The following is a 16,616-nucleotide window of genomic DNA, read 5'->3' as shown; positions in this document are numbered from 1 at the left end:
CCCCGAGTGTTTCATCCACAGGGGCCGGGATAAGGTCGCTGCATGGAAAAAACCCTCTCAGCCATCCTGGACTGGAGTCAATTGCTCAAAGATGTCGCCACTTTAGGCCTGGGGAGTTAAGCTGCCAAGTCTCCCAGCACTGCTCCAGAAGGATACGGGACCTGTGTCCCATCTGGAGTCACCCAGAGCACGACGCTCCCATGTTTAGGAAGGAACCCAAGAGGTCTCGGCTTGGAGGTCTCAGTGCCCACCCACGGGGTTTGTTCATGGCTGGGGCAGCTTCCAGCAGGAAACAGGAACAGCCTCAGGCAGTGGCTGCTCTTGCAGGAGGGTGGAGGGTGGTAGGAAGCGGTTGGACACGGCTGGGACATACCGGCTGCGACCTGGGGAGGTCTCGGCCTGATCAAGCCCAAGGCCACAATTGGAGGAGCTTTGGCATCCCTGCTTGGGCATTTCCAGAGGTACTCCCATGTCTGAGGTGTCAGGGAATGTGTGTTCCTAGATCCCTCATGGAAACTGGGAAAACCTGTCAGGTCCTGAACCAACAGGACATTTCTCTGAGCGGGTCATTTTGGTGCTGACAGTGGAAAGGGGGCTTTGGACAAGGGCTTGGAGGGACAGGATGAGGGAATGGCTTCCCACTGCCAGAGGGCAGATGGGATATTGGGAAGGAAATCCATACAAGTCCTTTCATTTTATATCCCACTCACCTACAGTGGGCTCCTCTGGCCTTCTGGGGATTCTATGGATGGAAAGCAAGGGCTGTTCCTTTCCCCCCAGAGCTCCCTCAATGTGGTTCAGAGGGAGACAGGGAGGGCACAGGTCCAATATTTTCCCTGGCCGTGCCAGGTGTATCTGCTGTCCTTCCCAGGGAACCGAAATTCCTTCTGTCTCTGGATTTGGGTCCTATCTGTTATTTCAGGGATTTAAGTTGTTTCTCCTTTCCTCCCCCACCTGATCCTGTGCAGGGCAGAGTGAGACTGAAATGAGAAGGATATTGGGAAGGAATTCATCCCTGAGAGGATGGGGAGGGGCTGGGATGGAATTTCTAGAGAAGCTGTTGCTGCCCCATCCCTGGAAGTGTCTCCTAGGCCAGGTTGGAGCAACCTGGGCTAGTGGAAGGTGTCCCTGCCCATGGCAGGGGGTAGAAGGGAATGATCCTTAAGGTCCCTTCCCACCAAACCATGCTGTGATCCTGAGTTGTGTGGAGTCTGCAGTTTGTGCCACAGATGTGCAGGGCAGCAGCAGCTTCTCCCAGCTGCAGAATAATTTTCCTTGGATATTCCCAGGTGACAGAGACACCAGGGGAGCATTAGGGGAAGCTCCAGTCCTTGTATCCTTGTCAAGCCACAAGTTCTGTTGCTCACCAACACACATGGACTCCTGAGACCTCCAGATCGAAGGCAGAACTTCAAAGGGGCATCTCAGAGCATCCCATAATTATTCTTAAATGTATTTATTTAAAAAAAAAACACAGAAAGAAATGTACTTTTTTCCCCCTTGCTCTCCATGCCAGCAAAGAGATGGTTTAATTCTTTTTTAATAGGATAACTCCTGGACCCCCCCCCCCAGGATTTAAAAGACAGGTTTAGGGATCAAACCGCCCCGTGGTGAGAAGACAAGGGTTTTACTGGTTGACTCGGGAACTCTGCACATCAATTAAACCCATTTCTTCCTTTTCCCCCCCCACTAACCACCCCCATGAACATTTGGACTCTAACAAACAAACAAACAAGCGCATTTAAATCATGGATACTTTTTCCCTGTCCCTTCAACCACGACTAATTACAAATCTACCTCCACTCGCCGAACATTCCCAGGTTCCATTTGCTTTTCCAGCCCTCCCAGGTTCCAGCAGTCCCACCACCCCCTTGCTTCGGATTTTTTTTTTGGAGGCAATTTCAGCTGGTTTCCCATTTCCTGCTGCCTGGCACAGCAGGATCAGAGAACATGTGAGGCTTTATTTTACTGCATTTCATCTTGCCAGGGAACCTTTTCCCTGCCTTTGCTGACAGCACCAACACGCAACTTTTCCGAGCCGGCGTGGCCCCAAACTCCAAAAGCGGCAACATCTGCTGGCAAAGCAAGTTTGCTCCCACTTAAAATGCTGGCAGGGCCTTTAAAAAAAATCTCATTTAATTGGGCTAATTGCCTGTGGTTTAAGCTCAGCTCTGAGTTCAGTGTTGGGTTTATGTGGTTCTGGGTCACACAAGTTCAGGGGAAAACCCACCCTCCTTACCTGGTTTTCCTTTGTGATTCGGTTTCACCCCAAAAAAACAGCCTGAGTTTGCTGGGTTTCGAGCTCAAATTGGAAAAAAACCCCAGAATTTCATCTTATTTTGAAAAATCCCGTAAAAAACTAATATAAATCCCCTTAAAAAATCTTGACCAGAGTAACAGAACAAGCCTGTGCAGGGCAGGGAAAGCTTTTGGTAGAAGAGGCAGGAATATCACATTCAAAGAAATAAACCCAAGAAATTTTCACCTGTGCTGCCTTCATATGAAGGCAGGAGCTTTTCTTTCCTTATGTCCCACCCCAGGTGCCCAAAATGAAGGTTTTCCTTTATTTACTCTTGGAAAACTCATGGTGCTGCTGAATTCAGGAAAGGTGGGAGAGGGGTTGAAGACAAACTGTGTTGTTTCCTTGCTGACAGTCCTTCCCCAGGGAAGCCTGGTGGGAATAACAATCATCCCTTGGCTAGTGCTCCTTTGGCAAGTTTCTTATTGTCCCATTAATCCTTCTGAAAATGGGTTGTAGGGTTTTCCTGACGGTGTTGTTTGCTGGTTTGGGGTGAGAATACACACAGGCAGGATAAAGGCTGGATGTGTGGGCATTCCATGGCTTTTCTTGAAGATTGGAGTGCCTGACTGTAGTATTTGTTGATTATCCTCATTTTTATCGTTGGACAGCAACTGTTGGAGCTCTGGAGAAGAGAAGGGGCTCGAGATCTGGGAGGAGGGAAAGGAGGAATGCTGGTGGGCTGGGAGAGGGCTGTGCTGTGAGTGAGTCACTGGGAAAGCTGTGTCTCCTCGAGGGTTGAAGGACAGGGGCCAGAGTGATGCCACTGTACCAGAAGAAGGCTCAGTCATGTCCTGGGGGAATTGTTTCATGGTTTAACTGAAGTTTAGAGGTGGCCTGAGACTTATATTCATACTGAGTCTTTTTCTACCTCCTGGGCCTTGCCAAAGGTCACAGAATCCTGGAGTGGTTCAGGTTGGAAGGGACCTTAAGGCTCATCCAGCTCCAACTCCCTGCCGTGGGCAGGGACACCTCCCACTCGAGCAGGGCAGCACTGGAGTCGCCTTTCCTGGAGGGATTGAGGAGATGTGTGGATGTGGCACTTGGGGACATGTTTAGTGGTGACAGTGCTGGGTCAGTGGTTGGACTTGATGATCTTAAAGGTATCTGCCAAACTCCAGGGTTCTGTGTGCTCCGGGCTCTGCCCAGGCAGCTCAGGAGTGACGAGGAAGGGCTGGGATGGCCGTGGGTGACCTGACCCCAGGCAGATGGAAACCAGGCTCAGATCTGCTTGATTATTCCCTCAGCTCATGCAATATGATCCATCACCTTGGCAGGTGGTTCCCCCATCCCTGCAAATGTCCAAGGCCAGGTTGGACAGGGCTTGGAGCAACCTGGGATAGTGGAAGGTGTCCCTGGAACAAGATGGTCTTTAAGATCCCTTCCAACCCAAGCCACTCCATGGCTCTATGGTGAGTCTTTCCCACTTTTTAAGAGTTTGGATTCTTCCAGTGTTTAGTTTAGATTCTTCAAGCCCATCCCTTTGAGGCACCAAGAGTTCAAGGCTGCTGCAAAGTGGGGGGACTGAGCTGTCATTGTCCTGTCAGACCCTCCTGGGCTTCGGCCAAACATCCAAGCCCGGAATGTGGAGCCTGAGCACCAAGTGCAACAAGGACCTGAGGGCAGGAGGAACCTCATCATCCCATCCCAGGGCACAGGGAGTCCAAACTGGACAGGCTTCATCCCTGTTCCTTAGGTGTTATTTATTTGCCAGCAGTGGATTTGGACATGACACATTTTCTCTGCCCTGTTCTTTTCAATCCCACAGAGGAAAAGGAAGGGATATTTGGGATATTTGTCAAGATGAGGGATCCCTATTGCTTCTTCCAGACTCTTTTTTTGTGTTTGCTTCCCTTCTTCTGATCCTCTTGTTTCCTTGCTGGTATCTCAGGACCTCTCTTGGTTCCTGGAGCTCCAAAGGTGAATCCTTGGCTGGTCCCAAATGGAGGTTTGTTCAGATAGGCAAATCCCTTCTGCCCTAACATGGATACCCCACCACAGATCCCAGTTCCCAACTTTTCAGGGAGATAAACTGTATTTTAAGCTTTCTGAGGTTTTGGGGATCTCCCTGTGTCCTATCAGAAACGTGGACCTTCTGCTTGATGGGAGAGGAAGCATTTATGGGACAAAGCAGACATAGGGATGTATTTCAAGGTGCTTTCCACGAGTCTGGAAAGCACCCCTGGTTCTCCAAGGTTCTCCAAGTCTTTATTTTCCATGGATTTGCCTCAGTAACAGCATTATAAGAAGGTGCTCCTGAAGGAGGGGAAGGTTGAATTAAACAGAGATTGGGGTGGAAGCCTTGCAGCCAACGTGGGAATGAGGCCAGTGACTGGAAGGAAAAATATTATTAATAATTAGAAGAAGAAGATGAAGATGGCCAGAGTCAGAAATGTGTCCCAGAGCCCTCCAAAAATAGTAGAAAAGAGATGCCAAAGCCAACAAGTGAAGTGAAGGTTTTTGGGCAGGGTGAGACACAGAGGGAAATGCAAACAGGGAGGGGGGTTCAGGTGGCCCTCACTGAGGTGACACTGTGGCCTCAGGAGCGGAGCTGGCTCCTGGACTCGGGACCACCAGAAGGTGGCTCTGGCCTTCAAGATGAGCAGCTGGTCTGAGATGTTTGTCCTGCATGCAGGAGGTGATGGATGGGGTGACAAACCCTTCCCTCCTGTGGAATGATGGCTCATCTCTCCTGCTTTTGCTGGCCTGGGGGCATCTGGGGTGGTCTGCTTGCCTTTTTCAGCTGGAGAAAGTATAAAAGGTCTAAAAACTTCTGTGATGGGCATTAAATACAGATACACTTCATCTTAAATACAATAACTACCTTAAATACCACGGATGTCTGCTTTAAAAAATTTCAAATTATCCATATGGGTTGGTGCTGGTGCCCAGTGATTGCAGGGCTGAAGTCCCTGCTTCCTTTGGATGCTTTTGGGATTTCTCAGCTGTGCTCTCTGGAATCTCTTGCTTTGGAGGGGAGGCAGAGCCCTGACCACACACGGAGCCCCCGGGAGCATCCCAGGTTCCACGAGCAGCCAGAGCCCACTCGGAGGACCCAGGGTCAGGGACAGCTGTCCAAACACATCCACACCTGTGCTGGGACCAGTGGGGAAGATCCAGCAGAACCAGGGAGCTCCTTGGCTTCCCAGGCTCTGAACCTGCCCTTCTCCTTTGATCTTCACCCTCCCCTGCTCCTCCACGTCACCCCAGCTCGGTTTCCTTCCTCTCCTTTCCCCAAGGTGGTTGTGGGCTCTGTTCAAGCATCTTGGAATGACAGCCTTGAGTTTTCCAAGGCATCCGAGAGTGTGTCTTTCCTCCAAACTAGGAGGCAGAGCCCCCACGTTCCATGTATTTTCAGCCATATTTTCTCACCTATGGGTTACTGTTCCCTACAGGAGTTCACATCGTACTCCAAGGATCCCTCCTTTGTTTGGGTACTCCCATTTTCCATCTGAAAAGCAGCTTCCTCAAATAAGAAAATGGGAGCTCCTTGCTTTAGCCAACATCCTGGAACGGGCACACTCCACACATCCATCCATCCCTTCCAATACCTTTGGGTTTGGTCTGGATCTCTCCAAAATAAGACCCACTGTGGACATCTGGAGTTTAAACACATAAACTCCCCTGGCTCTGTGGGAAGGATGGGTGGAAATAAATGCAAGAAGTGGACTTCCAGGAGCTTTCATCCATGAGTCAGGGAATGGTAATCAGGGTGGAGGGAGTCTATCCCACGCCTTTGGATCTGCCAGACCAGTGGGAGCCTTGGACACCACCTTGTCTGCCAGGTGACTGTCACCAGGATTTGCACCACAGGGCACACCAGAGGTTCCTTAATCTCACAGTCCAAGGGAGATGAACCTCAGGAGGGTTTGTTTGTCACACCCAAGCCCTGAGCAGCCCCATCAGGGCCCCCCCACCTGTGCACCCTTGGGCTCATGGGCCCTGGACCTTCAGGACAGGGCCTGGATACCCAGCTCTTCCCTCCCTCTGTCTCCTGGACGGGCTCCTGGACACTTCTCTTCAGTCCTGTCCCTTGTTCCAGCTCCTGGTTGCACCTCTGGCCACGCCCTGCTGTGCTCCATCCTTCACCTTCTCTGGGATACTGGGACACCTTGCTTTGCCCCACTGTGGGAGAGGATGCTGATGGTGGGGGACCCACCTGCACCAGGGTCGCCCTTGGTTCATTAGACATTCCAGGACATTAATCCTTCAGGTTGGAAAAGACCTCCAAGATTATCACATCCAACCTTTTGACACTGACATAATTCCCTAATAACCTTTTTTTTTTCTTTTCCTTTTCTCCTACATTCATTCAGCATAAAACTGAGGTATTCCTGAAATCTCCCTGTGGTTTCACTCCTGAAATCTCCCTTGGGATTAATACCTGAAATCTCCCTTGAGACTGACACCTGAAATCTCCCTCCCTTGGATGGGACAGAATGACCATGTCCACTTGGGAATCTGGTTACTCTGGGAAAACCAAGCCCAGCAACTTCTCCAAAGCTTCTCTAGGCATTGGCTGGAAAGAGCAATCTAACATGGAATATGTAAGAAATAGTCAAATTAGTTCCTCTTCCTCAACTTTCTAAGGAGAATCCTCCCCACTTTGGCCCAGATTTTGTGTGTGCTCTCACAGGGAGGCTGTGGGAGCATGGGATGGGAGTGGGAATGGAGGGAGGAGAGGAAAGTGGGGATATAATCTGGGTTTTGAAGCTGAGTGGTTTCTTTCCCTCCTCTATTTCTCTCTCCTTTCCTCCAGCATTTAGTTCTGCTCCATATGTTCCTCTTCACACCATGCCAGAACTGTGAGGGAAGGAAAGGGCAGGGAAGGGGGCGGGGGAGGGAAAAAAAAGCAAATCTCAGTGAAGTTTCTGTTCTGGAGAGAAAACAGGACTTTATCAAAATATTAGCAGAGCCCCAGCTGGTGCCGATTAGCAAAGCTCTGGGTGAGAGTTTTCCACTTACCTTGGGCTGGTTTCCTTCCTCTGGGCTTTCCCAAAGTGGGAAGGTTTTGGCCACCAAGGTCAATCCAGCTTGGGCATTTTGGCCACCAAGGTCAATCCAGCTCAGCCCCTGTGCCTGGAGCTCTGTTTTGTGCATCCCAAAATGCAACATCTGTTCAAATGGCATTCAAAAATTGCAGTGTCCATCCAAAAAGCCTGATTGTCCCTGGGGACCAAGTCCCATCCATCCAGGGCAGTCAGATAATGAGGGATGAAGGGTCACGAGGGCTAAAAACGTTCTCATACAGCAACTGAAAATGTTGTACAGATGCTCATTAACTAAACATCATTACTGGAGAACTCATGGCTCAATGTCCAGCTTGCAAAGGTGACAGTGACAGCCTGGATGCAATTCCCAAAACTCTTGAGGGGTCTGGACACCAAAACTCAGCACCTTTGCAAGAGATGCTGCTGCAGTCCTGACCTCCAGCCTGGGGCTTGTGGGGAGGTGAGGGAAGTATAGCTCATTCATAAACGCGTGGTCTAAGGGATATTATTCCAGAATATTAAAGTAGAACCAGCTTTTAGGAGTAGAGGAGAAAGGTTTGGCTGAGAAGCCTTGAGCTGGAGGACCAATAACTTGGGAATTGCTCTGAAGTGTTTGATGTGTCTCAGGCCAGCAAACGCTGAGCCAGCGCCTGCCGTTAAGTGGAAGTTATTTTCTGCATCCACCAGAGTCCCATAAAACCATTTCCTCTGGGATCTACAGGGACAGCCAGCACTGCTTTTTTTCCTTTTTTTTTTTTTTTTTTCATTCCCAACAACATCAATATGTAAGTGCTGAGGGAAGGAGGACGTGCTGTGTGACAGATTTAGGAGTAGCCTCAGGGCTCTCTCGCCTCACTCCAAGTGGCTTTGCCAGAGTGCTGGAATTGCCTCCTATTCATCTGGAGAAAAGGCTGGTTTCGTGCTTAACAGGTCCTAGGGAAGTCTGGGTCCTACCTCTGCTACAGGCTCCTGCCAGCACATCCTGAGAAATGGGGAAAAGGGCTTTTTCCTGGGCTGTGGGGGGAGCAAAGTCAGTGGGATGGATGGGAGATGCCTGGAAGAAGGAGAGACCAATCCCCCCAGGGCAGGAGACCTTTGTGCACAGGGCAGGGAGGAGGTGGAGTCCATGAAAAACCTGCCCCAAGCCAGGCTGGGGAGCTTCTTCATGATGGTGCTTTCCTGAAATCATCTTCCATACAAACCTTTTCCAGAGGCCTCCAGTGGCTTTCTGGTTCAGGTCTCCCACTAAAAAACTGTCACCTCCATGGCTGCACCAACCTTTTTGGGTTCATCACCTCGTTTTCAGTGTGTGATCAGAGCACTGGTGTTGTTCTCATGGAGCAGAGCAAGCTTCCTTCCGGGATCCCTGTGGATGCCTTGGATTTTCAGAGGTGAGCTACCCGGGCACCCACGTCCTCGTGTCATCCCCCCCTCCTCCTCACGCTTCTCAGGAACCTTCAGCTGCTTTGTGAAGCCCAGCTGGACCCACTCAGCACCCTTGGGTTCCTCTGGGGATCCCAACCCCCTCTGGAGCTCATTCAAGCCCTGACTGGTGTGAGGGGGGTTGTGCCACCGTCTTTCAGGAAATAACCCTGGAGGCTGGGAGCTGGATGGTCAGGGATGACATAGAACTCCTGAGTGGTTTGGGTTGGAAGGGATCCTAAGGATCATCCCATTCCACCCTCTGCCATGGGCAGGGACACCTCCCACTAGCCCAGGTTGCTCCAACCTGGCCTTGGACACTTCCAGGGATGGGGCAGCTGCAGTTTCTCTGGGAATTCCATCCCAGCCCCTCACCACCCTCCCAGGGGAGAATTCCTTCCCAATATCCCATCTAACCCTGCCCTGTGGCAGTGGGGAGCCATTCCCCCTTTTCCTGTCCCTCCATTCCCTTTTCCGAAGTCCCTCTCCAGCTCTCATCCAATATTCCCACATTCCCTTCAGGAGGTGGGTGCTTTGGCAATCAGACACAGAGAGGTGACACCTCCACCTGCCAAGTGGTGCCTTTCTGTGTTTGCCTGAGCCAATTAGCCCTTTTTCCCTGCAAGTCCATTTCCAAAGGCTGAAGGCAAGAAAAACACCCTCCTCCCGCCCCATCCCATAAGTGCTAAAGCAGATCTCAGGAGGTGGAGCAAGGGGAGGTGTAAGGAGAAGAAGAGCTGGCAGGAGATCTTGTTCTCTGGTTGTGCCTGGGGGCTTTTCCCGTTGGGGAAATGATTCCAATTCCAGGCTTTCCACGCTAATTTAACCTGAACCGTTTCCTCCTCTCTGAGAGGGAGCAGGGATGAGGTTTGCAGATTGGAAGTGGGGGGAGGGACTGCAAGTGATCTCAGCAGTTTTACAGCCATCCCTGTTCTTGGCAGGACATGAGGGAGAGCGTCTCCTGCCTCCGGGAGGGAAGGTGCAGGAATGCAAACACTCCAACACCTCTCGGTTCTCCCTGATTGTCTTTCCTCCCCCAGCACTTTTATTGCCATCCATAAATTCATCCGCAGAGTCCACATTCCCACTTTTTCACCCTCTGTGGCCTCGGAGGTCCCTCATCCTGAGGGATTGCTGTCCAAGCCAAGCCACCCTTCCCCATCCATGCTGATTCCAAACAACCACTTGGCGCCACTTCCATCTGGAGAGAAGAGAAATCACTGGGAACAAAACGCGGCCCCAGCAAGTGTTTACCCTGAGCCTTTCTTTGTTGGTCAGCTGGGTCTCACCTCCTGGGGGGATCCTGTGCAAACACCTTGGTTAAGCTGAGCCTACTGAGCAGAGGCAGCTGGGAGGGAGCCCAGGTCAGCAATCCTTTCCCACTGGAGGCTTCTATCCCACCCACCAGGGATCCTGCCTTTCAGGCTCAGATCTTCCCTCCCACAAAAACTTGGGCTCCCATTTCCCACCTCTCCCAAACCTCCTTGGTTTTAAAAACCTACATATGACACGTCAGATCCTCAGGTCACAAGTGCCACCAGCTCCCAGTGCAAACAGCTCAGCTGGAGCCAGTTTTCCACAAAAAGAACAGGTAAAAACACCAGGAGAAATCGAAGCCCTGCTGCTGCCCTTGCTGTGATGTCCCTGTTTGGGCCTTGGAAGAGCCACTGAGATAACAACCTTTTGGGCAAGAAGGTTCTCTTGCTGGCAAGTCAAAATATATCCCCTAATGCAGGAGGGTCCCATAAAGCACAAGCTGGTGGGAACCTGCTAATTAATGAAATTAATACAGATTAATGAAGCATTTTGTAGCTGATATTTGCCAAGCAGTTTTATCCTGGCATCAAGGTCTCCACTGTCCATTCCAGCCTTTCTAAATGGCAAGATCTTAGGGTGGTTTTGGTGAAATTCCTGCTCCAGAGCTGTGTTTCCACATGGGAGGGAGCGTCAGCTTCTCCCTGAGGGGGAGGACTTGTGGCATCTCTCCATGCTGAGGGTCACTGCCCTGGCTGTCCCTCCAGGTGGCCCTCAAGGGATGGGCTGGGTGGGCACCAGCCCTGAACAGGCTGATTCTGCAAGGGGAACCACCTTGTCCCTCCTGCTCAGAGGATCAGCCCGGGAATGGGGTGACCTGAGTCCAGTTCTTGCAACTAGAGCCCTTTCCCCAGGCAATGGGCTTGGATCGGAGTTCCTTTCCCCCCAGGACAGGAGGAACTGATGATTCAAGGAATAAACTCACACTGGAAGAGGGGAAATTCAAACTGAAACAGGGGAAATTCATATGGATATATGGAAGAAATTCTTCCCTGGGAGGGTGGGGAGGGGCTAGGATGGAATTCCCAGAGAAACTTTGGCTGCCCCATCCCTGGAATTGTCCAAGGCCAGGTTGGAGCAACCTGGGCTAGTGGGAGGTGTCCCTGCCCATGGAACAAGATGGTCTTTAAGGTCACTTCGACTCAAACCATTGTGGGATTCTGTGATTTGTAAAGCATAAAAAAATCATCCACGGAAAAACCTGCTCCCATTTCCGCTGCTCCGAAGGGACAGGATGAGTTTGGACATGGAGCAAGCCAACGGGTTGGGTGTTTTTTTAGCTTGCTGTTCACCGCAAGCCACTCAGAAAAGTGCAGTGGTGAGTAGTGCTGCTCCAGACCCAAACATTTACCATTCCTCCCCATCTCCCGGAAGGCATCAGCGCCTTTCCAAATGTGCCACAGGAGAAGGGAGTGCTCAGTGGTCTGTGGGTCTCGTGTTTGCTTAAGTGCCGTGACACATGTGCACGTGTGTCTACACCCCCCCCACACGGGATATTTTAGTTCTCCCCTTTAAATGAAGGGTGGGCTCCCCTTCAGCACTGCATTTCTCAGCACATGTGCTCTCAGACTCACTGCTCCTTCCCCTCTGCCAAGGCCTAAATTGGGAATACTAAACAGCCACAGCTATGCAGCTCGTGGGGATGCAGGAATTCCTTTGGAGGGAGCGAGGTTTGATCTTGCCTTGATATGTTTACAAGGGATGGAGTTGCTACAGCTGCAGGAGGGGAGAGTTTGGGGTTTTTTTGGGGGGGGTCTGTCTGTAATGTGGATCAGGGCTTTGTTTTTGGGAGCCTCAGGGCAAAGCCAAAGCTTTTAAACACAAACCAGCAAATGGGTTCGGTGCCACGGTGGGGAGGGATGTCTGAGCACATGGAGATGGAGAGGAAACACCTGCTGGTGTGTTATTCCCACTGCTTTGGGGTTTTTAGACACTGGGGCTGCCACAAAACACCCAGGAGAGGGTTTGTGGCGTGGGCAGCCTTCCCAATGTTGTCATCCAGGGATGGGGAGCTGGCTGAGGGGGCTCTGACCCTTGGAATGTTCCAAGTCTGCCTCTTGTCCCCCCAGTGCCACAATGAGCGACGAGGTGACCTTGTCTGGAGGACAAAGGAAGGGCTGGAGAATAAGGAGCAACCAGGTGGGTGCTGAGGAGCAGAGGAGAGGGAAACTCAACAGAAACTCAAGTGTTTTACCTTCTAAATGCGCTCTGTGGCCAAGGTGCTGCTCTGGCTGGGGCTTCTGGCAAGTTCTCCAGCATCCTGATCTCCCATTTTTTGGTCACCCCAGGAGATCCTGGCGGTGCCTCCAGCCATATGTTCCTCGGGAGACTGTTGGAATCAGATCCTCAGATCTCACGGTGTCCCATTTCTAGAGTCCCAGGATCACTGGGGTTGGAAAAGCCCTCCCAGCCCATCAAGTCCAAGTTTTGTCTGATCCCTGCCCTGTCCCCCAGCCCAGAGCACTGAGTGCCACGGCCAGTGCTTCCCTGGACACCTCCAGGGCTGGGGACTCCCCCACCTCCCTGGCCACCGTTGGGGCAGGAAATGCAGCTCAAGGAGCTTGGCTCGAGGTGGGATGGGTGGTCATGGAGCAGTTTGCCCTGCCCCAGCCCCATCTGCACTTGCAGGCCTCCAGGCCCAGCCATCATTGCCTGACTGATGCATCCCAGAAGCTCTGCAGGAAACAGGGATCCCACCTGAGTTTTTATATTTTTCCATGTTGACTCAGAGCACTGAATTCACCTCTTCAGTCCCAGCTCAGCCGGGCAACATAAGGATGACACAGGAGGACCTAAATTTGCTGCTCCTTAGGAATACGCACACAAACTTGCCCGAACGTTTTGTTCAGTGGCCCAAAACCCTAAAGTCCCATGAGAAAGTTTTTCCTGGAGCACACCAAACGTGCTCTCAGTCCACGGAATATGCCTGGACATTTCCTCACCCCAAGCTCTCCGCAGGGAGCTCATGGGATGCAGAGAATGGCTAAAAACATGCTCACAAACACCGATTTCTACCTCCTGTTCCCAGAGTTTTTTAGAACCATCAGTTTTCCCTTTTTTTCCTTTGCCTTTTTTTTTTCGGCAATAAAAGCATCAAGCCACTGAATCCTCTCAGCACTATTTTGCCAGCCTGGAGTTGTTGAGTGAGTCTCTGGGCTGCGCTGGGAGAGCTTCCCAATATTACCCACCACAACAATAAAACGTTGCCAGGGGAGGAAAAAGAAGATATTCCCAACTCTCCAATTGGACATGCACTCTCCAGATGGAATATTGCTTCCTTTGCTCCAGGAATGAGTCCCATTCATAGCACAATTTCATTTTTCTTGTATGTTATGACATGAAAAAGATATATTTTTTATTTTTGGATGGGACACAGGGTGGATTTCAAGGTGTCAGTGGGGCTAAGGCAGTGTGGGGTGAGGTAGCCCAGTGAATTATAACAAGACAGAGCTTTGGGCATGACTCAGCTGCCTTTGGAAGGGAACCCCATCTCTTTTGGGAATGCCTGGAGGTCAGGCAGGGAGTGATTCGTGTTGCTGTACTGACCCTGCTCTCTATAAAGAACATGTCCTGCCTTAATGCCACAGTGTTCAACCCCCAATCCAGGGAAGAGGAAAATCCAGGATGATCAAATGCCCCCAGAGCAGGTGGGATCTATCTGGGGTGGAGGGCAGGCAGGAGTGTCACCTTCTGCACCTCCAGCTGTCTCCATGCCTCAAATTGAGGTTGCCCTCAAGTCCTGAATCCCACTTTGGTCCAAAATAACGGAACAAACTCCTTCCCACCCCACAGAAAACCCATCCCCACCGAGACCCGAGTGCCGAGCCCTCGGGCAGGTGCCCTCCAGCCTCCCTTCTGCCCATCAGCCTTCCCCCTTTGCATCCCGAAACTCCCAAAATAAGTACAAATGACTCCTTCTAGTCCTTCTAGTCCCCAGGACAATGGAATTTTGGGGATAGTCCTCAGGGGCCTCAAGAAAAGATGGGTCTGGATGCAGCACCACTGTGACTCTGTGATTCTGTGACTGTGACTCCGTGACTGTGACTCTCTGACTGTGATTCTGTGACTCTGTGACTTTGTGAGTGTGTCTCTGTGACTCTGTGACTGTGACTGTGATTCTGTGACTGACTCTTGTCTCTATGACTATGTCTCTGTGTCTCTGTGTCTCTGTGACTGTGACTCTGACTCTGTGACTCTGTGACTCTATGTCTCTGTGACTGTGTCTCTGTGACTGTGTCTCTGTGACTGTGACTCTGTGACTGTGTTTGTGGTTCTGTGACTCTGTGACTGTGATTCTGTGATTCTTTGTCTCTGTGACTGTCTCTGTGACTGTCTCTCTCTCGCTGTGAGTCTGTGACTGTGTCATTCTGTGACTGACTCTGTGACTGTGGCTGTGACTGATTCTGTGACTGACTGTGATTCTGTGACTGACTGTGATTCTGTGACTGATTGTGACTCTGTGACTGTGACTCTGTCTGTGACTGTGTCTCTGTCTCTGACTCTGTGACTGACTGTGACTGTGACTGTGATGCTGTGTCTCCGTGACTCTGCCTGACTGTGATGCCGTCTGTGACTCTGTATCTCTGTGACTCTGTGATTCTTCCCTCACCTCCCTCCTCCATTCCCACTTCATTTTTTGGGTGTTTTTTCTCTCTGAGGGGCGCAGGGAAGCGAGGGGGCACAGCAGCACCCCCTGTGCTCCCCCCCTGCCCAGGCAGCTGCTGCGAAAGATCAAAGCACGGTAAAAATAGCAAGAGGGGAGAGCTTGTGGGTTTGACATCTGGAAGCCAGAAACAGCTCCTGCTTTGGAGGAGGCAAGAGGTGAGGGAGGAAGGCGAAAAGTGGGTTTCCAGTCTCTTATTTTTGACTGGGATGAAAAACTTTTGATGAAGGTCTATGGTTTGCTGGGACTTGAGATGGTGGTGTCTGTCCAGGGCCCTCATTTCAGAGCTGGGGGTGGTAACAGCACTTGGACATAAGAGAGGGGTGTTTTCTGACAGGCAAAAGACTGATTTTTCTGTGATGCATCACCTGACAGCCTTATTTTTATTCCAAGCAGCCACGTGGGAAATGTCTGCGCTCCTTGGCTGGATAAAACAGGTGCTGTTTCCTTCGGGGCTGGAGGTTTTCAGAGATAAGGGTTTAAAAGCCATCCCAAACCCAAGGGGTCCCAATCAGAGCCTGGTTTTTCAAAGGTTTGCACTTCTAGGATGTTTGTCTCCAATCTTTTAAGAAATTCAACCTGTGGACAATGAGAGAATATGTGTGATTAGAAATCCTGTCACCAAATCAGAAGGAGAATTAAAAAACCCTTCATTTTTTGATGAGACAAAATGCACCCTCTGATCCAAAGCACATTATTTTCCTTTTCCTTTTTTTTTTTTCTTATAATTTTTTCATAGTTGTTCCATCTGATGAGGAGCTGGAGCTGTTGGGAAGTGCTTGGTGCCCTGTGGCATGTGGAATGTTGGACTCTTTGTGATCCTTTCTAAACTTCACCTGTACAGAACAGGAGAATCCCAGAAATGTTTGGAGTGGAAAGGATATTAAAGCTCCTCTCATTCCATGGGCAGGGACACCTTCCACTAGTCCAGGTGCTGGAATGATCACTTGTCTGGATTGATTTCCTTTATGTGGGGCCAGTTACCATCTTCTCCTCCTTGATCTGATGCTAAAAGAGCTTTTCCCCTCTTCCATTCACACCTTCCAATGGAAAATATCTCTAGTTTGCCCTTCTTTGATGGTGTTCCTGGGGGTTTTGCCCACTCAGAGGTCGATGCTCCCAATCCCAGTGCACAGTGCCAGTCCCACGGCTCGGGATGATGCCAAAGGATTGTGCTGCTTTCATTAGCACAGTCATTAACCATCTCCTCAGCAATTAATTCCACTTGCTCATCACCCACTGCTTTAACCAGGAAATCACAGGAAGGGGGGGGGAAATGAGTGTGCAAATGTGGAGACTGGATTGGGCGGGAAGGGGAAGAAGGAAGAAATGCAAAAAGGGGCTTTTTAGGATTTTTTTTTTCCAGTTGTGGGGGCAGATGGGACAATAAAGTTTCATGTGAAACCGGAGCTGCAGCATTTCTGTGCCCAGATGGAGCTTTCAGTCAGGGTGATGTAAACACCACTGCAGAATTTGGGAGGCTGTTCTGTTTGGGGAATGTGATGGATTAAAGCTGACAAATGAGATTTTTTTTTTTTGGCCTTTTGGGTTGTGCCAGTTTCATGTGAGGCAAAGCTCTGGCTCCCAGACCAATCCCAAACCTAGGGGGCAGGCAAGGCTTGGGGGGAGGGAGCCACAAAGGGAGTGTTTGCCGAGCCTCATCTAATTTAAAGCATCTTTGGCTGAGTGGTGCAGCGAAGAGGATGTGGCTAACACAAAGAAAAAAATCATAAAGGGATCAAAGTGTGTGTGCAAATTCATTCCTTGTGGCAGGAATTCTGCCAGTTTGCTTTCCTAAGGAAAAAAAAAACCAACACCCCAACCTTCTCCCCCCCCCCCCCCCGCCCAGGCCCCGTGAAGGAGAGGGAAAATCACGGGGCAGGATCCCTGCTGGATTCCATGAGGGTGGGAGCACCGAGGGATTGCT

The 16,616-nt window shown here is 50.7% G+C and overlaps 1 long non-coding RNA gene across 1 annotated transcript; it reads left to right on the top strand.

The window, feature by feature from the left end:
* The first annotated feature begins 14,550 nt into the window (after positions 1–14,550).
* On the top strand, positions 14,551–16,238 carry LOC108507566. Its single transcript, XR_001878185.1, has 4 exons — positions 14,551–14,847; positions 15,086–15,126; positions 15,429–15,620; positions 16,056–16,238. It is a non-coding gene; the product is annotated as an uncharacterized LOC108507566 (long non-coding RNA).
* Positions 16,239–16,616: the final 378 nt, after the last annotated feature.

The sequence above is a fragment of the Lepidothrix coronata genome, unplaced genomic scaffold (assembly GCF_001604755.1).
Source record: "Lepidothrix coronata isolate B3197 unplaced genomic scaffold, Lepidothrix_coronata-1.0 Scaffold261, whole genome shotgun sequence".
Classification (NCBI taxonomy): domain Eukaryota; kingdom Metazoa; phylum Chordata; class Aves; order Passeriformes; family Pipridae; genus Lepidothrix; species Lepidothrix coronata.
Note: the sequence above shows the minus strand (reverse complement) of the source record. Positions and strands in the feature narration are given on the sequence as shown.